The sequence below is a fragment of the Adiantum capillus-veneris genome, chromosome 17 (genome assembly GCF_014529385.1).
Source record: "Adiantum capillus-veneris isolate H3 chromosome 17, ASM1452938v2, whole genome shotgun sequence".
NCBI lineage: Eukaryota > Viridiplantae > Streptophyta > Polypodiopsida > Polypodiales > Pteridaceae > Adiantum > Adiantum capillus-veneris.
Genome location: NC_140947.1, coordinates 40,463,263 through 40,487,387, shown reverse-complemented (window position 1 = coordinate 40,487,387; position 24,125 = coordinate 40,463,263). Strand labels below are relative to the sequence as shown.

The following is a 24,125-nucleotide window of genomic DNA, read 5'->3' as shown; positions in this document are numbered from 1 at the left end:
TTTGTAGTGGAACCAGCATTTGCATTGGAACCACCCTCTTTCTTCTTAGCCTCTTTGGCCTTCAACTTAGGACACGACTTGATCAAGTGATCATTGGCTTTACAATAATGGCAACGCATCTTCTTTTTGCCCTTATCACCAGAATTGCCAGACGAAGTACTGCCAGCAGAAGCATTAGGAACATAATTTTTGCCACTCGCAGCAGAACCATAAGAAGTGGCTGCATTGCTTTTGTCAATATCTGCACTTGCTAGACTTGGTCTTGTAGTCAAATTTGTGGATGACAGATGTCCAATACATGATCTCAGTTTTGGTGATGAAATTGTTGCATTTGGCATTTTATTCTGTGGGTTGTATAAGCCCACTTTGTATGACAAGTGTTATGCTGCTGAAATTTTGGCAAAATCAGAGAATAAGTCAGGTGTGCCTTCTTGGGAGCTGCATGGTTGGCTTTAATGGATGATCAAAATGGACCTCAATTCACTCCTTTTCATTTAACACAAAGAATCCAGATAAATGTTCATGTGTCGAGGAAGATTTTTTTCCTGGCATCTCTCTGGATTGGTTCAGCTAGTCCCAATTTCTCCCACGGACAGGTGACAAGAAATGAGGGTTGTTTTGTGGCTGTGCCCGGCCAATGTGAGGATGTTTTCTTATGTCAGGATGTGTTTAGTCATGTTTAGCTCGTGTTTTTGGCTTTGCTCCATGGCCAACAGTCTCTTGCAGGCTGGGAATATTTTTCCTAGCCTTGCTAGATTTTTCCCATGGCCCTACTGCGCCACTAGTGTCTTTTATTTCTCCCATTTCCTTTTTCCCAGTCCTAGGGGCTCGCGGACAACTAGCAAAACCTTGGATCTAGGGAGCATGTAGGGAGGGCATGGGTACCATAGGGAGTTAGTGGTGCATAGTGCCTTGGGTGCAAGGCACCCCTTGTGGGCAACCCTAGGGGGTCCTTGGAGGACCGGGCACGAGGGGGCGGGGGGGATGTTAGAGTTTTGGCATCTCAAGTGAATTCCCCAATGTGATCTCATTATTTATTTTGGCTTTTAGGTATTTATTTTACTTATTTGTCAAAGTTTGGGTAGGGCAATTTACTGAGGTTGCTATATAAGCAACCCCTTGCCTCCATTGTATACACATTCGGTTATTCATTGCCAAGGTTGATTGGTTCAGGAGACTCTCTCTCTCTCTCTCTCTCTCTCTCTCTCTCTCTCTCTCTCTCTCTCTCTCTCTCTCATGCTCACTCTCCTTGGTCTCTACGCTTCCGAATCGTCGACTTTGACATGGTATATGCCGCTTGATGTAGCTCGGTGATTGAAGCACCTTTGTGTGGAGGAGCAGCCCCTTGAGAAGAAGAGAGAAGCCCCCCTGCTAGTCCTCGGCATTCACCTCCTCCCTCTCTTCTCTAGCGTTCTAACACACAGCACACAACAGCGCCGAGAGCTTCCATCTCGTCAGCGTTTTGAAACGCCAAGCCATCAACATACATTGGCCTCCTACGGTAGCGTTTGGTAAATACATTGGCCTCCTACGGTAGCGTTTGGTGATGTACCCTCCCCCTGCGCGTTTTGAAACGCCAGCAGCATCGGGCAGTTTCCCTCCTTGGCGACGTCACTTGTCCCCTGCATTCTGAAACGCGCGACGGGCAACACCCTTGGCGACGTCTTCAGCTTGTCCCTGCATGTTGAAACGTTGCAATAAACGGCGCCGAGCCCTTTCCCTTCTCTATTGATGCGTTTTAAAACGTCAGAGCCAACATTGGTTAAGTTGGAAAATCAGAGGGGTGGCTTGAAGGAAAGTAGCCGAGGAGGAAGTTTTTCAGAGCGGCTTGGGAGACGGAAAGGCGAACAAAATTTGGAGCTTAAGAGAGATAATTTGGAGAATTTTCCGACTTGGTTCGTGTGACCATCTTTTTTAGAGTGCGAGAAGGTACCACATTACCAGGTTTTGCAACTTCATCATGACCCCCCTTGCTCGAGCGCCAGCGACAAATTGAACGGCAATAACTACGCTCGTTGGAATTTGATTATGCGACTCTCGTTCTCAACGACTAACAGATCGAAATAGAACTGGGCGAGGAGATACTCGCTCTTGAACAGATACTCGATAGGAAACTGAAAGGAATATTGATGTGCTGACAGTATTCTTGTAACAAACTGCTGACGTGTCGAAGCCTAAAGAATGGAGCCAACTTACAGATGCCGGCCGAGGGGCCTAAACCCTAAGAAGAACAAGCAACAGAAGAAGTGTCACAGAGTGAGGACGTGGTTGCCCGAGTGCAGAAAACCCTAACCCTAATTTCTGCCAGAAACCCTAATTCTAAAAACCCTAATTGCTGAAACCCTAATTCTGGAAACCCTAACCCTAAAACCTGCAAACCCTAATTTCTGCCAGAAACCCTAACCCTAAGGCAGTAGACAAATTCCGAAAATTGCGCTGACATGATGACGTGGCAGACTGTACGGATTTTCACGTTTTGCACTGGCTGATGACGTGGCAGGTTGTACGGATTTCCGTAAATTGCGCTGGCAGCTTTTGGCATTGCTTTTTGGACCAGAAGCTTTTGAAAACTTTTTATGCTTTTTGGACCGGAAGCTTTTGAGTTTGAAAGCTTTTCATATAAACTGCTTTTCAGGCCAAGGGCCTTTAAATATGAGGCTAGGGCTCATTCTCTGGCATGCTTACTGGAGAAGGTGCAAAGTCTGGAGTACCGGCTTGTACTTTGATGATGCAATATAAAGAAATATCGAAAGGGGCGCCAAGGTTTGGGGCCAATACTCTCTAGGGTGGAATTCCGCCACTCCGTGTCGCGTGTCGTCTCTCTTTCAGTTCAGTTGTTATTGAAGTGCTAAAAGTCTGTTCGATCTGCTCTTTCCTATTGGCACGTGGTGCCCGCCTTGTGACAGTGGTATCAGAGCATCAGGCGTGTGCTTTTCTGAAAGCATACCGGTCCTACAAAAGAGCAGACAGAGCTATTGGAATTTGATTCGAGGTATCTTCGCCCTCTATCCCGGACTTATTAGCCACTCCCACCCTTACTTCATCGTGCATCGGGCGCGCTCCCGTCTTCACCGCAGTGTCTTACAGGGCATAAGCCAATTAAGATCACTTGCAAGAGAAGGATCCAGATTTGTTTCAAGTCACTGTTTTTTTAGAAGCAGTGCCATGCAGATGTTGATGTCTACAGCTACCAAGCAGCATACTCCAAGTACTTGGCAAGCTTTCAAGAAATTTTTTGCCCGAAGTTATATGGTTTCTGACATCTTCCTTCGGAGTGCAACTTCTGGCAGAGTGGGGTATCCTGAAATGCTTGCCATGGAAACCCTAGCAGATTATATCTTGAAATTCCTCGACATCCCTCAGTAGATGTCTCTTCACGATCAGATAACCTTGGAGATTCAGTGCGGTTGCTATCTTGGGACTACCATCGCCGCCAAAGCAACACTGTTTGTCCAAGAGATGACGGACCATGCTGTGCTCGGCTACGACCTCATGGAAGGAACCTAACCCTAATTTTTTGTGCGGGTTCCAAGATGGAAAGTCGATCGACTTTTCGAGCTCGACTGATGTCGAGATTGCTTTTTTAAGTTTCAAATCTGTTTGAGAACTTGTTCGGTGATCCTGTTTGAAATTTGTTTGAAATGGATGCTATCTGTTTTGAACGTGTTTTGATGCCGATTTGAATTGTTTGACTCTGGTTTGATTACTGGTTTCAATGATTGGTGATTTTATTCCCAGGTGGAGAAGTGAGAAATGATGTTTGAGAATGCTTGTTCATACTCATGGCCCGAACCCTTGTGGTTATTTGCGGGGGGAGTATTGAATGATTGAAAAGTGTTGTTTTTACTCATGGCCCGGACCCTTGTGGTTATTTACGGGGGGAGTATTGTTGTTTTTACTCATGGCCCAGACCCTTGTGGTTATTTACGGGGGGAGTATTGTTGTTGTTACTCATGGCCCGGACCTGGATGGTTATGCGGGAGGAGTATTAAGAAGTCCGAGCAGTGGTTACTCTTAGCACCTCCAAACGACGCAGGCTGCGGTCTGGGGGGCGTTTGGTTGTAAAAGGCCTCTATATCTCATGGCCCGGACCTTTTTAGGTTATTTGCGAGAGGAGTGATGAGGGAGTCGTTGAATAGCTCATGGCCCGGACCTGGATGGTTATTTGCGGGGGGAGTGTTCATCGGCGGCTTTATGTTTCTATGTCTTGTAACATGCATATGTGAGCATTTGTGTTGCATTGTGATGTGCCAACCAGTGAATATTCCTAATTGGATGAGATTGCCTGGGTATGTAATTTTAGTGCATCAAGACACCCGAGGAAGATCAGTACGGTCTGGGTGTGATGGCTAATTTTACTACGCCGGAATATCAAGAGTTCCAATCTGGACGAAAGGAGAAGCTAACTCCTTGATCAAAACAGCCGATAGGAGCAGCTAACTCCTTGATCAAAAGAGCAGAAAGGAGAAGCTAACTCCTTAATAAAAAGAACAAACTGATTGTCCCTCGGAATGTCCCTCGGAAATTTTTGAGCTAACTTGAGTTGCTTTGCAGATATGCTGTAATCGCAGACGATTACTCTCTTCAAGAAGGGGAGATGTAACAAACTGCTGACGTGTCGAAGCCTAAAGAATGGAGCCAACTTACAGATGCCGGCCGAGGGGCCTAAACCCTAAGAAGAACAGGCAACAGAAGAAGTGTCACAGAGTGAGGACGTGGTTGCCCGAGTGCAAAAAACCCTAACCCTAATTTCTGCCAGAAACCCTAATTCTGAAAACCCTAATTGCTGAAACCCTAATTCTGGAAACCCTAACCCTAAAACCTGCAAACCCTAATTTCTGCCAAAAACTCTAACCCTAAGGCAGCAGACAAATTCCAAAAATTGCGCTGACATGATGACGTGGCAGACTGTACGGATTTTCACGTTTTGCGCTGGCTGATGACGTGGCAGGTTGTACGGATTTTCGTAAATTGCACTGGCAGCTTTTGGCATTGCTTTTTGGACCAGAAGCTTTTGAAAACTTTTTATGCTTTTTGGACCAGAAGCTTTTGAGTTTGAAAGCTTTTCATATAAACTCCTTTTCAGGCCAAGGGCCTTTAAATATGAGGCTAGGGCTCATTCTCTGGCATGCTTACTGGAGAAGGTGCAAAGTCTGGAGTACCGGCTTGTACTTTGATGATGCAATATAAAGAAATACCGAAAGGGGCGCCAAGGTTTGGGGCCAATACTCTCTAGGGTGGAATTCCGCCACTCCGTGTCGCGTGTCGTCTCTCTTTCAGTTCAGTTGTTATTGAAGTGCTAAAAGTCTGTTCGATCTGCTCTTTCCTATTGGCACGTGGTGCCCGCCTTGTGACAATTCTGCTTTATGACTTTATGAATGAAGAACTTTGAAATGGGAATTCCCGAAGATGACTCTGATTTATGTATGAAATTAATGTGTTTGGAAGATCTTGTTATTTGTGTACAGATAACACATGAAATCGATAATGAGATGGTAAGGAATTTGCATATGAATGCAACTGGGAGCAATGACGCCTCAAGAATGAACCCGATCACGATTCAAGATAAGAATCATGAATTATTTTGAATGATGATGATGACTGATGATTCCCATATGAAGGAGATGATTGGATACTATGGTGAGAGCATCAAGAGTTCCCGAGCGATGAGATGGCTACACAGGGATCTGGTGAGCGCATCAAGAGTTCTCGAGAGATGAGATGGCTACACAAGGATCTAGGTGCATCAAGACTTCTAAACGGATGAGATGACTAGACGGAGTAGTTGAAACGCTCTGTTCAGTTTGAACTAAGTGTGTGATTTTTGAACTAGAATTCCCGGAAATGAATCTGAATTTTGAGTGTTCACTCATGTGCTTGTGTTTGAGTACAGGATTGAAAGACAAAATGGCTGCAGTATTTTGGTCTTGAGATTCTATGGACATGATCGCGATAAGAATTAGTTAATCCGAAATCAGTGAGGTCCGGTGTGGATCTAGATGCGATTGCTAAACACGTTGCCAGGAATCATGGTCCTAGATCTGGATGGATTTTATGTGATATGATTTGAATGTGATGTGAATGTTCAATGACTATCGTCTTTCTGCAAGTGCTGGATTTGTGTCGTCTAGTGTGTCGGTACTTAGAGTCGGTGTCTATTGAACTTGTTTATGGCTTATGTCTGATTTTGCAGGCGTAATCGAGGGCGATTACAATTCTTTCAAGAGGGGGGTATGTCACAAAATGATGGCATGGCAGTAGGGAAACCCGGATTTTACGATGTTATGCTGACGTGACAGAGTGGTACGGAAATCCCGAGAATTGCGTTGATATGCTGGCGTGGCATAGCTATACGGATTTCCACGTTTTCCGTTGGCTGCTTTTGGGCCAAGAAGCTTTTAAGTTTTAAGCTTTTCATGTACTTGCTTTTGAGTTTGAAGGCCAGGGTCTATAAATATGTACTTAGGGGTACTTTCTCAGATTTTGCAAGATAGCACTGAGCACAGAGGACCCTCGGATTTGTAACTTTGCTCAAGCATTAACATAAAAATAAATATTGAAAGGGATGCCACACTCTGGGGCCAATACCTTTGGGCATGGAACTACGCAGGGCCACGTCGACTCTAGTTGAACTGTGATAAAATTTTATGGAGTGTTTTAAGTGATTCTCTCGTGTGTCGTGCTAGATTTCTGACTTGGGATGTCCAAATCTGTAGCATCGATCTTCTCACTCTTTCTCTCTATATCCATTGGCTTCAGTATTAAGTGATAAATTTTATTTATCAGAGTATATTTTAGATTGTTATGCACTCCCGTTTGTGACAAACACAAGCCATTAAAAATAAAGCAGGCCCACTCTCTCACCCCCAAAAATTGTGTAGAAGGCTAATGACATGGCAGTTGTATGGACGCCCACGATTTGCCCTGCTAACGTGGCAGGCCGTACGGATTTCCGCGATTTGTGCTAGGAGTTCTTGGCGCTAGCTTTTGGGGCAGGATGCTTTTAAATTTGACGCTTTTCATGTAAACTGCTTTTGGAAGACCCAAGGCCTATAAATAAGTTTTTAGGGCCTCTCCCCTGCAAATTAGCTTGGGAGCACTACTGAGAGAAGAGGACCTTCAGACATTGTACTTTGTGAAGCTTAATAATATAGAAATACCGAGAAGGGGCGCCAGTCTCTAAGGCCAGTCTCTTGGGGCGAGGCACTCTGCCATGCCATGTTGTCCCTCTTTGAGTTTTGTTCATACTTTCAATTTTCTCACGTGTTACATTAGATCTTCGGCTTGGAGTGTCCAAGTCTATTACATAGGTTCCTTGGGTTCTTGGTTCCTTGATTCTTTCCTTGGGTTCACGAAGCCGAAGCACATCCAGAGCTCTGATACCAATGTCAAGTACAACAAAAGATTTGAAGATTTTAGCTTAGATATAGTACTTCACACAAACACAAAGTTACCTTACTTCAATTCAGAGAATTGAACACAATAAAAAGGAAGGGGAGAGAGAGAGAGAGAGAGAGAGAGAGAGAGAGAGACACACAGACAACACCGCATGCATGTCAAGTCCCACCCACCCTCAAGGGCCCGCCCCATTGCTCTGTTGCCAGAGCAAGTACTTGCTTTGATTACTTGCACAACTGATGATACAACGGCTAAATGCTGAATACTGAATGTTGATGCTTTATGCGGATGAACTGCAAAATGCAAGGGCTGATCTCTGTTAGACTTACACGACTTTGCTGCTTCACAGGTCTAGGGCATGCATGTACGGTTAGTGTGCCTCCGGGCTGGCCACTGTTCATACTTTCAATTTTCTCACGTGTTACATTAGATCTTCGGCTTGGAGTGTCCAAGTCTATTACATAGGTTCCTTGGGTTCTTGGTTCCTTGATTCTTTCCTTGGGTTCACGAAGCCGAAGCACATCCAAAGCTTTGATACCAATGTCAAGTACAACAAAAGATTTGAAGATTTTAGCTTAGATATAGTACTTCACACAAACACAAAGTTACCTTACTTCAATTGAGAGAATTGAACACAATAAAAAGGAAGGGGAGAGAGAGAGAGAGAGAGACACACACAGACAACACCGCATGCATGTCAGGTCCCAACCACCCTCAAGGGCCCGCCCCATTGCTCTGTTGCCAGAGCAAGTACTTGCTTTGATTACTTGCACAACTGATGATACAACGGCTAAATGCTGAATATTGAATGTTGATGCTTTATGCGGATGAACTGCAAAATGCAAGGGCTGATCTCTGTTAGAATTACACGACTCTGCTGCTTCACAGGTCTAGGGCATGCATGTACGGTTAGTGCGCCTCCGGGCTGGCCACCCATAGCATATGCATCTAGACTGCATTGTCTGGCCGCCCACTTCTGAACCGGCCGCCTCTCTCTTGTCCAGGCACCCTACTCACCTATATTTTTCCATGCTGGGTCATGGGGACATCTCATGCACTGCTCGACCTCCCCCTTGGGCACCTATATATGGGGCCAGGAGGGGGTGCCCACTTCTCAATCATAAATCACACACATTTGATTGTATAGACAGGGTCTTCCTGCTTTGGTAGTCATGGGGGCTGATCGCCCCCTCTTCGAGATCTAGCGTTTGTTGTGTCTACTCTCTCTCTCTCTCTCTCTCTCTCTCTCTCTCTCTCTCTCTCTCTCTCTCGCGCGCGCTGCCCACCCCCAGCTGTAGCAGTTCGCGGCACAGCCGCTGCTGCAGCCCCACCTGCCACCGCCGCCCCTGCCGCCGCTGCCATTCGCTGCCGACTCCCCCTGTTGCGTCGCTCCCGCCATTGCCCCCGCCTGCTGTTGCCGCCTGCTGCTGAACTGCCCCCCCCCCCCAGCCTCCCCCTCACGCAGCCCCTCCTCTCTCCCGGTCACACAACCATCTCTCTCTCTCTCTCTCTCTCTCTCTCTCTCTCTCTCTCTCACACACACACACACACACACACACGGATACATACCCACACACACACTACACACATACACGCATACATACACGTACTCCCCTTCTCCCCTCTTCTTCACAATATGAAGAGAGGGTAGCTCCGAATACAACTATGTCTTCCCCCATCATCAAGACGCCGAAATCGACAATGAAGACAACCTTCATGCTCACGAACAAGAGGCTTGCACAATTGGAGAAGGACATGAAAGAATGGTGGATGGAGAGAGAGATATGGAGGGAGGAGAAAGCCACCTTCATCAAGCTATGGAACGAAGAAAAAGAGGACATGAGAGCGGAAATCCAAAACCTCAAAGAGGAGAAGGAGAGAAGGGCACGGGAGAACGAGAAGGAGAGGGAGAGATGGAGGAAAGAGCAAGAAGAGATGAAGGCACAAATCGACCTCCTTCATGCTTCCATCACATCCCTCACCCCCGAGGAAGGAGAGATTAAAGAGGAGGCTAAGGAAGCCCTCAAGGAGGAGATCACCAAAGCCCTCACCGCAAGCATTGAGGACAAATTAGAAGCCACCAAAGAAGGATGGGTCGAAGTGGTCAAAAAGAATATCAAGAAGGTAGCAAGAGAGGAAGCCCAAAAAGATGAGGTACTCATCGTACACACAACCATCGAGGAGGAGAAAATGCGACAAGCTCGCCGTCTCAATGTGCGAGTGACCGGCATCAAAGAAGAAGAAGGGTCCACACCCGAGAGCGATGGGAAAGCCTTATGCAAGAAAGTGGGATACAAGGAAGAAGAGATCCCTTTCTCCAAAGTTTGGAGAGCCGGCAAAGATCCAAAGAAGAGAGCTCTCATCCTCCAATTCGCCTCCGAGGAGTCTCGAACTTCTTTCCTCCGAAAGAGGGTCATCTTGAGAGGGCTAGAAGGCCCCCCGATTTATCTTGATGATGACCTCACAAAGATGCAACAAGATCACCGCCGCACGTGCATGCCTAGAGTCCACCAGGCCCGCAAAGAAGGGAAGAAGGCAGTATATCGAGATGGTAGGGTTATCATTGATGGCAAGGCCATCGCATAGGGACTCGCGGCCTGTGGGACACACGAGGAGATTCATGTCACGGTTTGGAATTGCAATGGAGACCTATGGACACACCCAGAGAGACTTGAGGAGGTGATGAGAGGTCGAGACATCATTCTACTTACAGAGACACACGAGAGCCCAGAGAGAGGGTTACCACAGATACATGGTTTCCAATGGGAGTCTCTACATCGGGGATGTATGCGCCAGCACACCACTCGCGGTTCAGGAGGAGTGGCTATACTTTTTAGACAGGGGCTTCACAACAGACTACAGATTGCTGCCCGGGACCCACAGGCCCGATACATGTGGATTCGCCTCGAGCTCTCACGAGACAGGATCGTCTACATTGCCCTTTGCTACTTTGCTCCCACAGGCTCCAGATTCGCCCCTATTGAGCAGGAGTCACCGTACGGATGCCTCACGGAGGAGATTATGGAGTACTCCACACTGGGTGAAGTCTTCCTTATGGGAGACTTCAATGCTCGTACGCGCAGTGAGCAGTGTGAGACATATGACCACGAGGACCCAGAGGCACTACACACTCTAGATGAGGAGGCTACTATGAGAGATACAGCAGACAGAGCTCCAGTCACAGCCTACGGACGACACCTACTTCGACTTGGCTCCCAGCACCGTCTCGTTATTTATAACGGGATGGACCAGTGGCCCACCTCAGGGGGCCTGACTTGTATGCCACATGGAGTTACAGAGGGAGGGGGGAGTACAGTCGACTATATTCTGGGACCCAGGGAGGCTACACACCTTATCACATCCTTCACCATTCCACCCATACCCATCGGAGCCGACCACACATACCTCTCTTTCTCCATCACCGGAGATACCATCCCACATAGCTCCACAGCACACACTCCACACACCACCATCCATTTCACACATGAGCTAGCCTCTCTTTACTCAGCCGAGGTCGAGCATGGCCTATGCCTCCTCCACCCATCCACACCACTCTCAGTTCTCACATCACATATCTCTTCCGTTCTCCACACTTCAGCTATTAGCTCTTTTCCACACACCATTCACACAGGACGCACTCCCCCCCCCGGGACTATGCCTCAGAACCGCTGGTATGATGATGAGTGCAGAGAGTTATACCGACGCCTCCGTGCACGGCGAGCCTTAGGAGAGATCACAGAGAGAGAGGCCAGACGAGATATGAAGACGCTGACACGCCAAAAGCGGCGAGCATTCGAAGAGGCACAGGAGCTTGAGCTATACCGCCTATTCATGAGCATAGATAGCGCGACGGCATGGCGCACCCTGCGCGAGCCACGTCCGACCACAGCTATTGAGGATCCACAGATATGGCATGATTATGCAGAGCGCCTCTATGAGGTGCCAGGGCAGCCTCCTATCCCACAGCCACATGAGCCACGCCCCACGTGCTCCTCCTTCTTTACAGCAGAGATGGTAGAGAGGGCCATACGCCGCATGCAGCACAGACGATCAGCTGACCACACTGGATTACAGAGTGAGCACATCATTTATGCGGCCTCCACTATAGCCCCGTTGATTGCACATGTCTTCAACCGGGCTATAGGGGAGGGCTTCCCAGAGGAGTGGACACAGCACACCATAGTGCCTATCCACAAATCTGGCGACACCCTGGACCCAGGGAACTACAGGACTATTATGATCGGCCACACGATGGCCAAGCTATATGGAGCAGTACTTGAGGCACAGCTTAGCTGCTACGCAGAGACCGAGGGTTTACGAGCTCCAGGCCAAGCAGGTTTCAGACGAGCTTTCTCCACCACTGACCACATCTTCGTTCTGCGCTGCCTCATTGATGGGGCAAAGGCGCGGAAGAAGAGGCTTTACTGCTGCTTTGTGGATTTCCGCAAAGCCTTTGACACAGTCCCACGCGAGAGACTCTTCCAGCGCCTTCACAGCATTGGGGTACCGACAGAGATGATTTGGGCCATATATACTCTCTACGAGAGGGTGACGGGTCGAGTTCGTTGCCCAGGCGGCTTTTCAGAGACCATTGCTAGCACCATTGGTGTTAAGCAAGGATGCCCACTCTCCCCGACACTCTTTGGGCTCTACATCGACGAGATCTCCGACTACATACTACGAGCAGGGGGAGAGGGGAGCGACTTGGCAGGTACTCCGGTCCACATCATGTTATATGCTGATGATATTGTGTTGATTTCAGAGTCACCCGAGGGCTTGCAACGCCATCTTGAGGCCTTGGACGAATTCAGCACACACAAGGGGTTGACTGTGAACCTTGGCAAAACCAAGGTCATGATCTTTCACACATCCAGTGCAGTGAGGAGCGCTGCCACCTTCACAGCAGCAGGAGGACAGGTTGATGTAGTCACCTCCTATGTCTATCTTGGCATCACATTCACCAGCCTACCAGGACCCTTCACTATGAGGCAGGCTGCTGCTGACAGGCTCACCCGAGGATATGCAGCTCTGACCATGCTAGAGCGGAGATGCCACCAGGCACACTTTCAGGAGCCCCGCACGAAGGGCTGGCTTTTTGACACCTTAGTCACCCCGGCCCTGATGTACTCGGCGGCAGTATGGGCACCAGGATTGACAGATGACCAGTGGACACAACTTGAGAGGCCACAGGTATGTATGATCTCACGCTTGCTCCGCAGCAAGAAGACAGTGCCACATGACATTATTAGAGCCGAGCTCGCCACACCACCTATGGTTGTAGAGGCATTATTCCAGACAGTCTGCTTCATCCAGAGGATGAGAGAGCTACCTCCTGACAGACTTACTCGTAGAGCATTTGAGGCAGCTATACAGCTATCAGAGAGTGGGCATGCGAGAGCTTGGTACTCACAGGTCAGAGCATGGTTTGAGGGACACGGTCTTGACATGGAGAGCCTACCACCATTCCAGTACGACCCCCACTCACCATCTGTTCACCTCTCTCGCAGTGAGAGAAACTTGGTATTGAGACAGGATCTGTGGCAGCTATACACTAGGAGAGTCTGGGAGTCACCTGGCTTGGGGACGAGGATGTCAGATTACAGAGACCAGTTTCTCACCATATTGTCTGGGGGGTTCATACAGAGACCACGCTATATGGACACATATATGCCACATAGCTCACGGGTGGCGATTGGTCAGCTGAGAGTGGCTTCACACAGGTTAGAGATTGAGATCGGGAGACATACTGGTGTTCCCAGGGAGGAGCGAGTCTGCAGAGCCTGCACAGAGGAGGTGGAGAGTGAGGAGCACTTTGTATGTAGATGCAGAGCATACACTGAGATCAGAGGCAGGTATGAGGCCTTATTCAGAGGACAGCCCACTCTCCGAGAGATCATGGACTCTCGAGATCAGAGACAGCTCGGACGTTTCTTACTAGAGATACAGAGCCATCGGGACACACTACTACAGCCACGCACAGCTACACAGACAGAGGGGAGACAGTCGCAGCTCACAGACTTCTTTCAGAGGATTGCCACCCCTACCTCACCAGATACTCAGAGAGGAGTGACACTCCCACAGGCGGAGGTGAACCGAGCTAGACGACGACCACGAGTCACAGGCTACAGGGGCGTGAGTTCCCACCACCGACAGATCGAGGAGATCCGAGCCCGGGAGCGCCGTGCCACTGAGGAGCGAGTAGCTCAGATTAGGGCCGACCCGACAGCTTTCATCCGGGTAGCCTTGGCACCAGCCCCGCCCATGTACCACATCTTACATCCCCCCATTTGTACAGGATGGAGCTAGAGAGCTTGATGCATTCTCATGATTGTACTACCTTGAGCATATAGACATGCATGTACCCCTAGAGATAGAGCCCCATCCCTCCTCAGATACTCCATTACCTACATTCAGTTCAGTTTTGTATCAGTTTTGGTTCATTTGTCTTTCCGATAGACGGATGACATACACGCCATGTACATTTGATTTGTCTCATAGGCCGATTTCGGCCTGACATAGACGTTAAAAATCTTTCTTTCTTTCTTTCTTTCTTTCTCTCTCTCTCTCTCTCTCTCTCTCTCTCTCTCTCTCTCTCTCTCTCTCTCTCTCTCTCTCTCTCTCTCTCTCTCTCTCTCTCTCTCTCTCTCGCTTCCGCGCTCGTGCACGCGCACATGGTATCAGAGCTCAAGCTCTTCATAGTTTGGGTGTATCACCTTTCCGCATCGGGTTCTCCTCCCAAGGGATCAAATCTGCCAGCGTTTTTACACCAAGACGGGCTTTTCATCGCCAAAATTGCCTCCTCCTACCTGCGTTTTTGGCCAGATCTGCGTTTTTGGCTGATTCACCATCATTTTTACAAGAGAGGGGGAGCGCTAGCCACACCCACCATGGATCTTGCCTACTACCCGCCTTGGCATCCAGTGCCTTGCCGGCCCTAATCCTCTTCATATCATCAGATTTCAGCCATATACACCTGCTGTTTTTTCTCTGTTTTCAGTCCACCAAGGCTTGTGACATTGATTCCCCATCCTCCCCAGACCCTCTGCACCACTCCGGACCATGTCGGGAGCGTACGAGCACGCTGAAAATCGCTGGACAGCAGCGTTTTCATTACCTCGCAGTTGCGTTTTTGGGTGGACAGCAGCCTCTTGGCTTGCACCATCCGGTGGTGGCCCATGCGGTCTTTCAGTGACTACTGCAATACACGGTATCTTCGACATCAGCTTGATCATCTACGGGCGTACGATCCTTGGGAGATCCATTCATTCCAGCCATCGGCAGTTGCGCATTCCAGAGGGGGTAGTGACTTGTGGTTTGCTATGGACACACATATGCACTCATCAGAGGAGTTGACACAAGATATGGCCATGCTCATGGCATATGGGATTCCGACATTCCCAGAGAAGACACCACCATCTTGGGTGGACAGACACTTACCACTTGACCTCGACACGTCAGATCACTTGCTTACACAGGAGCATCTATATGGACTTAGGGAGAGGATCTTGGATCTCTTCTTGGACAAGTTCATTGCTTGGATCTACAAATTGAAGTGAGACTCCAGTGCTTTGGACTCTCTTGGAGAGTTTACCCGCAAGATGAGGGACCCAAAGCTTGGCTTGGATGGTAGTAGAGTTGCTCTTCTACACTCCTGATCATTTGGATTGCTACCTTTAGAGTTGCTTACACTCACCCTTGGTAACCTTAGAGCAGACTTATCCCCCGACCTAGGTAGTAGGCCACTTTCAGCTCATTCACATTGAGAGCAGACGCGATTATTCTGTTTTGGTTGACACCGGAGGATTGGAGGCAAGAGATACAAGCAAGACGGAGCAGACAGATTGGTCTGGCCTTTTGTCACGTGACACATCCAACCCTATGTGTCCGTGGACAAGCTACAGCATGACCAGGGTTCAGTTCAGTCAAGTCAGTCTAGAATAGGAAGTGATCTGACACTTTTGTTAGTCTGTTCGCAGACATGCATGTCCAGGCACTTAGATTAGATGCATATCCTTTGGTTGCTCACAGCATGATCATCAGATTACAATCAAAACCCATCAGGAGCATTTTTATAGTGCATAAACCTATTTTCCCTATTTTTGACATTTTTCACTTACTATTTTTATGTGACTTCTGTTGGGAACTAGGTAGGCTAAATTTACTAAGTTTGTATATATAGAAACCTAGCACTAGCACTTTCTGGCAGAAGAGGCAGCAGGAACTTCGGTTCAACAGGCACCTTCTCAGCAGGACCCCAGCAAGCCTAGCATTTTTGCAACACACCAGCAAGGGCCTAGCGTTTGCAACCACAGATCAGCCCTTGGCGTTTTTGCATTGCAGTAGCCTAGCGACCACAAGACACAGTAGATCAGCCCTAGCGATAGCAGATTCCCCAACGACAACAGATCAGCCCTAGCGTTAGCAGTTTCCTCAGCAAAGACAAATTTCAGCCCCTAGCGTTTTTGGTTTGCAGATCAACCTCAATGTTTTTGCAGACCTTCGCGACGGAATCAACCCTAGGCTTAGCATTTTCAGCTTTCAGCCCGTCTCGTCATCGTCCTCATCGTCGTCGACATCGTCGGTAAGTCCAAGCATTGTAGAAATTTGTGCAATCATAATTTGACCGCTCTCGCCATAGAAAGTGGGGCCTTCAGAGGAGGGTTTTTGACAACATTCTGGTGTCGTATTCTTCTCTCTATCTCTTAGTCTCAGCACCTTCATTCACAATGTTCATCCACTTTGTTTGTGTCCATTGCACTCTCTCACTAAAGGAACGGAAGGCTCTCCCTTCCGTAAGTAAAAGGAACCCTTGAGCACAGTTTGGAGCACTCATCTTGAGCAAAGTTCAACATTCACTTCCGCTGCACCTTACATTGGTATCAGAGCTTTGGCAGTGTTCTGTATCACTCAAGGAATGAACCACAGAAATTTTTTTTGCTTGTTGCGGTCACACGTAACCCAAGTCCTCTTGGGCATGTCAATTCCTAATCGTGTTTTTGAAGAGTGACAGGAAACCCAAGAAAGAAGTGCTCATCCAGCCTACCCTTGTGCCTCTTTTCACTCACTAAGAGCGGACCGTGCACTTAGCGGCCGGCCAATCAACATGAGGTGGGAAAAAGCAACCTGGGTGTGAGCGCAAGGCCGCCAAGGGGTGCGCCCGTGGAAAAGAGCAGAACTCGGGTGAAGAGAAGATCCTTCTCTAACACAGATTGCAAGCTAACGAAGAACCTCAAGAACCTTAAGACTCCAGAACCTCAAGACCCTCAAGAACCCAAGACCCACAAGAACCCAAGTTCCTCGTGAACTTAAGCACCAAAGATCACAGTGTATTGTCATCACGCGAAGCGGAATGGATACTTCGCATGGAGGTGATGGGCATGATAGTAGCGAAGAAGAATCTCACCACCAAGGAGGTTTTTCTGACCCTCCTCCTTCCCCATCTACGCCACGGGTTGTACCAAATCCTATGGAGGTTTTGGTCAAGTCGATGATGGACATGATGGCACAACAACAAGAAGCGAATCGCGTTGCGATGGCACAACTAGAAGGGAATCGCATTGCCATGGAGCACGAACGCCAAACCAGACAGGAAACCTTCGACCGCGAAGCGCGACGAGCGGTCAAGGAAGAAAAGAAAGAAAAGCACAAAGAAAGGAGGCAGCCGAAGAAAGACGAGCGGCCTTGGAGGCCGATCGTGAGGCACAGAGAGAACTATGCATGCAAGAATTGGTTCAACAGGTTCTCGCCTCGAAGTCCAAGCCGGCCAAAGATATTGGTAGTTCATCCAGTGGCGCAAGCCGAGATTCGGACTCCAACAAACCCGTTACAAAGAATATCCATTTCAGTAAGTATGATGGTAAGATGGATGCTACGATTATTCATTCTTGGTTGCATCAATTTAATGCTTATTTTGCGACAGCTAAGAAGACAGGAAATAGCAAGGTTTTGACGGCAGCTATGTACCTTGTCGGTGATGCCATCAATTGGTACCACGCATGGCAAGAGGCACAGTTGGCTGCGCACCTAGAGGAAGCCGAGGATGGCGCGCCCCTTTCCTTCAATTGGGCCGACTTCCAAGACAAGCTCAAGGCGCTGTTTACGCCCCCACAGTACCTAGCACGGTTGAAAGACGATTGGCGCAGTCTCAAGAAAAATGGTATGCCAGTTATGTTTTTCTCTAATCGTGTTTTGCAGCTCGGCACCCAATTACGCAAATCGGATGATGAGCGCAAAGAGGCTTTCATTTCATTTTCGGGTTGGACGACTATATCAAGATTGATATCGAAGTCCTCGACCCAATCGATCTCAACAAGGCGGTAGCGATTGCTCTCGCACAAGAGATGAAGCACAACAAGGGAAAGCCTAAGGAAAATAAGACTTCCACAAGTACCTCTCAGACTTCGCAGAACCCTCAGAACGGTAAGAATGGTAAGAATAGTAACTCTTCGAACCAATCTTCCAATACTCTCTCTGAAAAGAACTCTCCAAATGAACCTAAGGGTAAGGCTAACACAATTGCTAAACCTAAGCTCACTCCATGTGAAAAGGTAGAACAAGAAATTTTAGGAGGATACATCACGTCGGAAGAGCAAAGCACTTATTCTAAGGAAGGTCGTTGTTTTCATTGTCATATTAAGGGTCACATAAAAAGAACATATCCTAAGCTTGGATCTAAAGACACTAAACCACAGAACCCACTTTCTCTGCCAATGCAATAAATGAGAACACGAGTGTGACCCAAATCTCTCATGATCCTCCCATTGATGAGTCTCTCATTAAGTGTTATGATCATGTGAATGGTCAGTGTTTTGTCATATTGTTTGACCCTGGTAGTATGCCTGATGTGATTAGTGACTCTCTTGTCGAAAGAGCCCGCTTGGAGGTTAGCAAGACATCTCCTTTCGAGGTGTCGGGCTTCGCTCCCGGTATGGACTCTCTCATCGCACAAGAGTGCCTTGATGTTTTGTTCACTGTCCAACAAGCGTCCTTCCGTAGAAAATTTGTAGTCTCTCCTCTCTCAGAATGTGTATGCTTTTAGGCATTCGATGGTTTCGTGAGCATAACCCTCTCATTGATTGGGCAGCTAGTACATTCACTTTCAATGCTAAAAGTGACTCTCCCATTGTCATTCGTGGGGAGCAAGTTGTTCATTCTTCATCTCTCATTTCTAATGTGTAGGCGAAGATTGACAGGATTCAAGAGAAGGAGACTCTCTCAGTCTCGTCTTCTCCAAAGCATGACACGCATGATTTGAATGATAATGGCAAGCATGATGAATTGCATGATGATGACAAGCATGATGATTTGCATGATCAAGATGTGATTACTCACAAGCATGATGATTTGCAGGAAAAAGATGTGATTATTCACGAGCATGATGGTTTGCATGATCCAGATGTGATTGTTCACAAGGATGATGGTTTAGTTGATACTTTTTCTAATGAAGCTAACCTCATTGCAGATTCGATCAATCACGAAGAACCGATCTTGGCTCTTGAGCCTAGGTCCAAAGAACCCCCACAGGAAGTATTATGTGTTCGAGTGATTAGTCAGCACGCATTCTTCGAGTGTTTCATTCATGATCGTTTCCTATATTTTAGTCAGCGTCTTTATGTGATCCATTTTCATAGGCATGCCATATTGTACGTTGAGCACGATTTACTCATGAATGAGCGTGGATGTATGCGGATTTTTCATGAAAAGCTGAAAAGTATGCATTCAAGGAAGTCACATTCCATGTCTCTTCCTTGGCACGACACAGTCGTGCCAGCACAAGAAGTATTGAGCATCAAGCATCGGCATTTCCATTGTGATTTGCCCAGTTGATTGATTTAGATCAAAAATTCAAGATTCGATCTCATTGTTTGTGTGTGTTTGATGAACGGTTTGGCACTCCATCTCTATGTTCATCTGCATTGCATGCACAGTTTTTTCGAAGGAATAGTATTTTTTCGGTCACTTTACATGGAATGGGTATGTTCATGTTTTTGTGTTGGAAGTGGTTTCAGGAATTTTCATCCTCGAAGATTCTTGAAGAAGGACGAAGCATGACTCTAGACAAAGTTGAAGCATTAAAGGAGCCACACAAGACTTTGTGTCGCTTTCGACGCGGCCCAGAGAAGCAAGCGTTGCAGGCCTTTATGAAGTTCAAGTATCGCATGACCTACGCATCAGAGTGGGCCGGCGAAGAGTCCTTTTCAGGATTCCGGATGCTATTGGCGATCTCCCTCGACGCCATACAGTTCGGTACCAGTACCTCACTTTGAAAAGGAGGGGATGTCACGTGACACATCCAACCCTATGTGTCCGTGGACAAGCTACAATATGACCAAGGTTCAGTTCAGTCAAGTCAGTCTAGAATAGGAAGTGATCTGGCACTTTCGTGAGTCTGTTCGCAGACCGTGCATGTCCAGGCACTTAGATTAGATGCATATCCTCTGGTTGCACACAGCATGAACATCAGATTACAGTCAGAACCCATCAGGAGCACTTTTACATTGCATATACCTATTTTCCTTATTTTTGACATTTTTCACTTATTATTTTTAAGTGACTTTTGTTGGGAACTAGGTAGGCCAAATTTACTAAGTTTGTATATATAGAAACCTAGCGCTAGCACTTTCTGGCAGAAGAGGCAACAAGAACTTAGGTTCAACAGGCACCTTCTCAGCAGGACCCCAACAGGCCTAGCATTTTTGCAACACAGCAGCAAGGGCCTAGCGTTTGCAACCACAGATCAGCCCTTGGAGTTTTTGCATTGCAGTAGCCTGGCGACCACAAGACACAGCAGATCAACACTAGCAATAGCAGATTCCCCAAAGATAGCAAATCAGCCCTAGCCTTAGCAGTTTCCTCAGCAAAGACAAATTTCAGTCCTAGCGTTTTTGGTTTGTAGATCAACCTCAGCGTTTTTGCGAATCTTCGCTACGGAATCAGCCCTAGACTTAGCGTTTTTTTAGATTTCAGCCCGTCTCGTCGTCGTCCTCATCGTCATCGACATCGTCCGCAAGTCCAAGCATTGTAGAGATTTGTGCAATCATAAGTAGACCGCTCTCGCCATAGAGAGTGGGGCCTTCGGAGGAGGGTTTTTGACAACATTCTGGTGTCGTATTCTTCTTTCTCTATCTCTCAGTCTCAGCACCTTCATTCACAGTGTTCATCCACTTTGTTTGTGTCCATTGCACTCTCTCACTAAAGGAACAGAAGGCTCTCCCTTCCGTAAGTAAAAGGAACCCTTGAGCACAGTTCGGAGCACTCATCTTGAGCAAAGTTCAACATTCACTTCCGCTGCACCTTACACCTTTCCTCTTCTCAGATATCTTCATAGCGCAGACTGCTCAGTCTAGACTCTAGCTTCTCTTCTTCATACACGATGAATACGATGCAGACAGCTTGGTATGACCACACCTCTTCTATAAGGCCCTTAACAGCGCAGACTGTTGAGTCTGGCTTTTCCCACATCTTGGATTACCCTACCTGTCACGATTGTGATTATGTTACAGTATTACATCTACTCCTAGTTGCAGATACGCAAAGTGCCATGCCAAGGAGAGCAGCTACGCTTGGATGGTCACGACCCTTTGCTCAAGAGACGTGTCTCTTCGCCAAAAGCCACACTCCTTCGACGACTAGTCACACCCCTTCGCTCTACGGTTGCGATTATGGTTGCAACTCTTCACCGAAAGGATGTGTCTTTACGTCTAAAGTCATGTCTCTTCACTATGAGACGTGTCTCTTCATTTGTGTCTCTTTGTCTCCTATATAAAGAGCGTATTGTACTGAGTTTTAAAGCATTCATTTAATCAATCAAACACACATTCAGTCTCTTGAGTCTCAGTTTGATCTTAAGTATGAAGTTTTAAGTCTTAATTATAGGATTAGCACCAGTAATCCTCACAGTGGTATCAGAGCAATTTTTTTTGCTGGGACCCGAAGGTTGTGAGCCTCTCACCCTCGCCGCTACCCTCTCCCCCCCCCTCTCCCGGAGTTGTATGGCAGCAACGAAAAGATGGTGCACTTCGACTACACGTATGAGGTAACTGATTTAATTCTACGCGTATAAAAGCAACATAAACAGAACGGGACAGCCATCAGTGTGTGCAATGTACCCGGCAAACTTATGCACCCTTTCGCTTTTCCATGCTCGCACCCTTTCTAACGAAAGGTCATCGTGATCGGCCACTTCTCCTACGAATGGTCGCATCCCTTGGGGAGCAAATAGCTCTGGCGCCGAATCCCTTCCCAAGCGATAGCATTTGACATTTATCTGCTGGCTGTTTTGCGCACCCTTTCCCCAAACGTTGCATGCTGGCTTCGTTGGTTTTTTTTTACATATACCAGCAGCGCAAGAGTTATAAAAAACCCCCAAATTTTGTAAAACCCAAAGTGGCCAGCCAACTACCCCAAAATTTACCCAAAAGAATTAACCCCCATGTGAACACCTCTTCAATTAATAATGCCTGCAAGCCAGCGATTCCCAAAACTGTACGCTACTTTTCTTCTCAGCGCTGGATTTCTGGGTCTCCTCTGCATGCGAGCCACATGGCCAACGACGAATTCAATATATTTGTCCCATTTCTCTCATATGTAGACGAGATTCCGAACACTGTTCTGACAGAAAAACCCCCTGCACCCGAAGTGGTAGTTCTTTCTCATTCCTCGACTCCAGAGCTTGAACCCGTTTCCGACATAGTTTCAACTCCCGGTGTAAGGTGCAGCGGCAGTGAATGTTGAACTTTGCTCAAGATGAGAGCTCCAAACTATGCTCAAGGTTCCTTTTACTTACGAAAGGGAGAGCCTTCCGTTTCTTTAGTGAGAGAGTGCAATAGACACAAACAAAGTGGTGAACATTGTGAATGAAGGTGCTGAGACTGAGAGATAGAGAGAGAAGAATACGACACCAGAGATGTTGTCAAACCCTCCTCCGAAGGCCCCACTCTCTATGGCGAGAGCGGTCTACTATTGATTGCACAAATCTCTACAATGCTTGGACTTGCCGACGATGTCGACGACGAGATGGGCTGAAATCTGAAAACGCTCATGGCTGAAATCTGCAAATCTTGTATCTGCTGAATTCCGACTCTATGTCGGTGACGATGTCGATGACGACGATGCAACGATGACGCACTGAAAACGCAGATGCTGAAATCTGCGTTTTCCGGGCTGAATACTGCGTTGGATCTGACCGTGCGGCGAGGATCTATTGCGGGAAGGTGAGATTTGCGAGGTTCGGGACTTGCGGTACGGTATCTGACTGCTGAAAACTGAAAATGCTGGTGCTTCTAAGTGTTCCGTCGCGAAGGATCTGCAAAACACCGAGGCTGATCTGCAAACCAAAAACGCTAGGGCTGAATTCTGCTATCTGATGCAATCTGCTATGGGTCTGCTGATGCAAACTGCTAACGCTAGGGCTGTCCTGTGGTCTTGCTGTCGCCAAGTTGCAGCAATGCAAAAATGCTGGTGCAAAAATGCTAGGCCTTGCAGATGGTGCAAAAACACTAGGTCTGCTTGGGGGTTCCTGCTGAGAAGTTGCCTGTTGAACCGGAATTCCTGCTGAACCGGAATTCCTGCTGCCTCTTCTGCCAGAAAGTGCTAGCGCTAGGTTTCTTTATATATTAACTCCCTGAGTTTGCCCTACCCAGTTTCCCAACAAAAGTCACCTAATAAATAAGTGAAAAATGTCAAAAATAAGGAAAATAAGTCTATGCACTGTAAAAATGCTCCTGATGGGTTCTGACTGGAATCTGATGATCATGTTGTGTGCAACTAGAGGATATGCATCTAATCTAAGTGCCTGGACATGCACGGTCTGCGAACAGACTCACGAAAGTGCCAGATCACTTCCTATTCTAGATTGACTTGACTGAACTGAACCCTGGTCATATTGTAGCTTGTCCACGGACACATAGGGTTGGATGTGTCACGTGACATCCCCTCCTTTTCAAAGTGAGGTACTGGTACCGAACTGTATGGCGTCGAGGGAGATCGCCAATAGCATCCGGAATCCTGAAAAGGACTCTTCGTCGGCCCACTCTGATGCGTAGGTCATGCGATACTTGAACTTCATAAAGGCCTGCAACGCTTGCTTCTCTTGGCCGCGTCGAAAGCGACACAAAGTCTTCTGTGGCTCCTTTAATGCTTCAACTTTGTCTAGAGTCATGCTTCGTCCTTCTTCAAGAATCTCCGAGGATGAAAATTCCTGAAACCACTTCCAACACAAAAACATGAACATACCCATTCCATGTAAAGTGACTGGAAAAACTCGTCTTCCTAAAAGACTGTGCATGCAATGTAGATGAACATAAAGACGGAGTGTCAAACCGTTCATCAAACACACGCAAACAATGGAATCGGAACTTGTCTTTTTGATCTAAATCAATCAACTGTGGCAAAACACAATGGAAATGCCGATGCTTGATGCTCAATCCTTTTTGTGCTCTTTCAGATACTGTGTCATGCCAAGGAAGAGAGATGAAATGTGAATTCCTTGGGTGCAAACATTTCATCTTCATCCGCATACATCCTTGCTCATTCATGAGTGAATTGTGCTCAACATACAATATGTCATGCCTAAGAAAAGGGATCACATAAGGACGGTGACTAAAATACAGGAGAGCATCACAAATGAAACACTCGAACAATGCGTGCTGACTAATCACTCGTACACATAATACTTCCTGTGGGGGTACTTTGGACCTCGACTCGAGACTCGAGAGCCAAGATCGGTT

General features: G+C 47.4%; 1 protein-coding gene across 13 annotated transcripts in view; it reads right to left on the bottom strand.

The window, feature by feature from the left end:
• The window catches only part of LOC147437106 (protein DETOXIFICATION 44, chloroplastic-like), an 86,074-nt gene that overhangs the window by 45,733 nt on the left and 16,216 nt on the right, over positions 1-24,125 (bottom strand). For 4 of the 13 annotated variants that reach the window (XM_086486646.1, XM_086486651.1, XM_086486653.1 and 1 more), the window contains exon 2: positions 7,728-7,927. The exons of the other annotated variants lie outside the window; for them this stretch is intronic. The gene's annotated coding sequence lies outside the window, so the exon portion shown is untranslated. The remainder of the gene's footprint in view (positions 1-7,727; positions 7,928-24,125) is intronic. 13 annotated transcript variants of the gene reach the window in all.